This window comes from Salvelinus sp. IW2-2015, linkage group LG26, assembly GCF_002910315.2.
Source record: "Salvelinus sp. IW2-2015 linkage group LG26, ASM291031v2, whole genome shotgun sequence".
Classification (NCBI taxonomy): domain Eukaryota; kingdom Metazoa; phylum Chordata; class Actinopteri; order Salmoniformes; family Salmonidae; genus Salvelinus; species Salvelinus sp. IW2-2015.
Window position 1 is genome coordinate 47402155 of NC_036866.1, and position 5567 is coordinate 47407721.

Here is a 5567-nt window from a genome sequence, read left to right on the forward strand (position 1 = left end):
AGAAACTATTCAGTTGCATTTCTCGAAAAAACATATTTACACAGTTCCTGTGTTTGACAGTTGGCCCCTAGTGTGTTTTCTTTTGAAGTAAGCCTGTTCTACCACCAACTCCCAAATCCACTTGAGTGAGAGTGATACAAACCAGTTGTTGGATATTTATTGTAGAATTTCAATGGATCATTTTATTACAATAACATTATCATGTGATACTCATTTATGGAGTGCCAAAGCAGTGGTATTCTAACTTTTTCACAGGGACCCCATTTTTTCCACTAGAATTTCTGGGGACCCCATTTTATCCCCAATAATTGATTGCGACCCCACCCCAAATCTAATGACCCAGCCTTTCAGCCGTACATTTAGATTGTTACATCAACGAATGACCTACAATCCTTGCATTTTCATCTCTTATCAAAATGAAAACGAACCAATAAATACAATTTTATTGAGTAAATGTATCCTTCATATTATCTTTCTCAAAAACGTCTGTATATTGCCCCATACATGAATCCATATTTTGCATAAACATGAAGAATACAGTGTGGACATGTAGGCCTAATGAAGAATCTTCAGAATTTTCGGTTTATCTTCAGTTACGGGAATCACCAGTGTAAAAACGCAAAATAGAATACCAAATCCATTTTCAGTGACGATTAAAACATATTTGTTCTGTTAAATTTTCAGGTAATTGAAGGTTTGAATTATTATTTAGGGATAGATTCAATCCGTATCGTGGAAGTATCGCGGAAGATCCCCATTATAGTCGATTGAAATTAAGACACAATGTTCACGCAGACTGCATTCATGGTTCAATCGGAATTACGTTCAAACTTATTTAGGATCTTCCACAACAATTACGCGATAAGGATGGATCCAGCCCTCACTCTAATTACAAAGTAACTTCTGTGCAAAATGTTTTTATAATTTCACATTGCTTTGTGAGTAATTGATTAAAGTTGAATACATTAAATCATGCTCTATCTATAGAGAATAAAATATAAACACAACATGACAAGTGTTTCATGATCTGAAATAAAAGATTCCAGGAATTTTCAATACGCACAAAAGCTTTGTGCACAAATTTGTTTGCATCCTGTTAGTGAGCATTTCTCCTTTGCCAAGATAATCCATCCACCTGACAGGGATGGCATATCAAGAAGCTGATTGAACAGCATGATCATTACAAAGGTGCAACTTGTGCTGGGGACAATAAAAGGCCACTTTAAAAATGTGTAGTTTTGTCAACAACACAATGCTACAGATGTCGCAAGTTTTGAGGGAGCTGGCGTGGTTGAGGAATGTCCACCAAGGCTGTTGCCAGAGAATTGAATGTTGATTTCTCTACGATAAGCCGCCGACAACATTGTTTTAGAGAATTTTGGAAGTACTTCCAACTGGCCTCACAACTGCAGACCATGTGTAACCACGCCAGCCCAGGACCTTCACATCCACGCTTCTTCACCTGCGGGATCGTCTGAGACCAGCCACCCGGACAGATAGCAGAAAGCATGTATGGCATCGTGTGGGCGAGCGGTTTGCTGATGTCAACGTTGTGAACAGAGTGCCCCATGGTAGCAGTAGGGTTATGGTATGGGCAGGCATAACCTACGGACAACGAACACAATTGCATTTTAGCGATGTCAATTTGAATGCACAAAGTATCAGTATCTGGTGTGAGAAAGATCCTGAGGCTCATTGTCGTGCCAGTCATCCGCCGGCACCTCATGTTTCAGCATAATAATGCACAGCCCCATGTCGCAAGGATCTGTACACAATTCCTGGAAGCTGAAAATGTCCCATTCTTCCATGGCCTCACCAGACATTTCACCACAGTTTTTTTATTTTTATTTAATATTTATTATAACAACAAATCAATACAGAAAGTACATAAGGGAACACAAGTATATATAGATGATAATATAATGGACAATCGAGCTAGGGGGTACAAATATCACATTACAATTACACAAGGACCTTAAGGACATACATACACTTACAATTTTAACAGCTTTTTGTTAGTAGAGTATTTAACTGTCTTAAAATACAGTTCAATTTCAAAGTACAGTCAAAGAAAATTTGTTTTTTTGTTAGTAAATTTACATTTGTGTATATGAAATTTGGCCAAAAGAATAATGAAATGAATTACATAAAAAGTTTCAGCTTATTTTTATCGTATGTAAAGAATCCAAGCAGTACATCTCTCCACAATAGTGTAAAACTTCATAAATGTGTTCAATTATAAATCTACTGATGTCTTGCCACAGTTTTCTTACATGTATACAATGCCAAAAAAGATGCAACACTGTTCTGGGTGGTCATTACAAAAGAGCAATTTGAATTTATGTTTTCCTTAAACTTCTTCATATAGTGGTTGGCAGGGTAATATTTATGAATAATTTTAAAGAAACCTCCTTAATTTGTTAACCAGTAGGTATGTGTGTGGCAACATCCAAACTTTTTTCCAACAGATATTATCAATAAATCCATTCCAATAAGGCATGACATAAGGTATAGATACAACATCCTGCTGAAACAAGGTTCGTATCGCTCTGTTGTGGAATGGGCCAAAAGAGAAACAAATCTTTCCTACTGATGAGTCAACAGGGTCAATAGAAGGTAGTTCTGAGGGTCAGTCTTGACAACGTTCCTGAATAACAGAGCAACACCTGAGGGAATGGCGTCTAAAACAATTGCAAAATCTTTAGTGTACAGGGACCTCTGTCTTCCAGCCAGCGGACATGTCCCTGTATCATACCTTTATGTCATGCACCTTTATTGGAATGGATTTATTGAAATATCTGTTGGAAAAAAGTTGGATGTTGCCCACACACATACCTTACTGCGTTAACAAAATTAAGGAGGTTTCATTTAAAATATTCATAAATAATTTACCCTGCAAACCGACTATATGGAAGAAGGTTAAGGAAAACATTAAATTCAAAGTGCTCCTTTTGTAATGACCACCCAGGAAACAGGTTTTTTTTGTTTGGGGGGGCAAATTTCTTTTTTTTTTTGGCATTGTATACCATGTAAGAAAACTGTGGCAAGACATCAGTAGATTTATAATTGAACAACATATGAAGATTTACACTATTGTGGAGAGATGTACTGCTTGGATCTCTACATACGATTAAAAAATAAGCTGAAACATTTTTATGTAATCCATTTCATTATTCTTTTGGCCCAAATTTCATATAACAAATGAAAATTTGACTAACAAAAAACAAATTTTCTTTGAACTGACTTTGAATTGAACTGTTATTTTAAGACAGTAAAGACTCTACTAACAAAAAACGTTAAAATTGTAAGTGTATGTATGTCCCTTAAGGTCCTCTGTGTAATCTGTAATGGGATATTTGTACACCCCTAGATCGGATGGTCCATTATATATCATCTATATATACTTGTGTTCCCTTATGTACTTTCCTGTATTGATTTGTTGTAATAAAAAAATAAAAAACTAAATTAAATTAAAAAATTAAAACAAAACTGCCTGCCTGATAATGTCTGGTGAGGCCATGGAAGAACTGGGACATTTCAGCTTCCAGGAATAGTAGTACAGATCCTTGCGACATGGGCTGTGCATTAATTATGCTGAAACATGAAGCGGTGCCGGCGGCATGACTGGCACGACAATGAGCCTCAGGATCTTCTCACACCAGATACTGATTGACTTGTGCATCTCAAAATTGACAGCGCTTAAAAATGCGAATTGTGTTCGTTGTGCCGTTAGGTTATGGCCTCCCATACCATAACCCTACTGCTACCATGGGGCACTCTTGGTTTCACAACGTTACATCAGCAAACCGCTCCCCACACGATGCCCATACATGCTTTCTGGCTATCTTGTCCGGGTGGCCTGGTCTCGACGATCCCGCCGGTGAAGAAGGAGTGGATGGATGTGAAGGTCCTGGGCTGGCGTGGTTACACATGGTCTGCAGTTGTGAGGCCAGTTGGAAGTACTTCCAAAATTCTCTAAAACAATGTTGTCGGCGGCTTATCGTAGAGAAATCAACATTCAATTCTCTGGCAACAGCCTTGGTGGACATTCCTKMAACCACGCCAGCTCCCTCAAAACTTGCGACATCTGTAGCATTGTGTTGTGTGACAAAACTACACATTTTTAAAGTGGCCTTTTATTGTCCCCAGCACAAGKTGCACCTTTGTAATGATCATGCTGTTCAATCAGCTTCTTGATATGCCATCCCTGTCAGGTGGATGGATTATCTTGGCAAAGGAGAAATGCTCACTAACASGGATGCAAACAAATTTGTGCACAAAGCTTTTTGTGCGTATTGAAAATTCCTGGAATCTTTTATTTCAGATCATGAAACACTTGTCATGTTGTGTTTATATTTTATTCTCTATAGATAGAGCATGATTTAATGTATTCAACTTTAATCAATTACTCACAAAGCAATGTGAAATTATAAAAACATTTTGCACAGAAGTTACTTTGTAATTAGAGTGAGGGCTGGATKCCATCCTTATCGCGTAATTGTTGTGGAAGATCCTAAATAAGTTTGAACGTAAATTCCGATTGAACCATGAATGCAGTCTGCGTGAACATTGTGTCTTAATTTCAATCGAACTATAATGGGGATCTTCCGCGATACTTCCACGATACGGATTGAATCTATCCCTAAATAATGAATTCAAACCTTCAATGTCCACCTGAAGAATTTAAACAGTAAACAAATATGTTTTCAATCGTCACTGAAAATGGATTTGGTATTCTATTTTGCGTTTTTACACTGGTGATTCCCCGTAACTGAAGATAAACCGAAAATTCTGAAGATTCTTACATTAGGCCTACATGTCCACACTGTATTCTTCAGGTTTATGCAAAATATGGATTCATGTATGGGGCAATATACAGACGTTTTTGAGAAAGATAATATGAAGGATACATTTACTCAATAAAATTGTATTTATTGGTTCGTTTTCATTTTGATAAGAGATGAAAATGCAAGGAATTGTAGGTCATTCGTTGATGTAACAATCTAAATGTACGGCTGAAAGGCTGGGTCATTAGATTTGGGGTGGGGTCGCAATCAATTATTGGGGATAAAATGGGGTCCCCAGAAATTCTAGTGGAAAAAATGGGGTCCCYGTGAAAAAGTTAGAATACCACTGCTTTGGCACTCCATAAATGAGTAATCACATGATAATGTYATTGTAATAAAATGATCCATTGAAATTCTACAATAAATATCCAACAACTGGTTTTGTATCACTCTCACTCAAGTGGATTTGGGAGTTGGTGGTAGAACAGGCTTACTTCAAAAGAAACACACTAGGGGCCAACTGTCAAACACRGGAACTGTGTAAATATGTCTTTTCTGAGAAATGCAACTGAATAAGTTYCTGTGCAAGACATAATGCTGTACCAAGCAATTTTATGGCATGGAGAGAAACCACCCCATTGCACCCAATTGAGTGTGATTAGAATACAGTATGTAAATTATATTTACATGAAATTAGGTAATATTATCCACACTGGTAAATTGGCACTGGATTTAAATTAATTTAAAGAGAAAAAAATGTAGGCCTAAGCTACTTCTGTA

General features: G+C 37.2%; 1 protein-coding gene across 1 annotated transcript in view; it reads left to right on the top strand.

Annotated features, from left to right (window-relative positions):
* The window catches only part of LOC111952933 (uncharacterized), a 23076-nt gene extending 19297 nt beyond the window's left edge, over positions 1–3779 (top strand). The window contains exon 7 of the transcript XR_011474222.1: positions 3734–3779. The gene's annotated coding sequence lies outside the window, so the exon portion shown is untranslated. The remainder of the gene's footprint in view (positions 1–3733) is intronic.
* The last annotated feature ends 1788 nt before the right edge of the window (positions 3780–5567 follow it).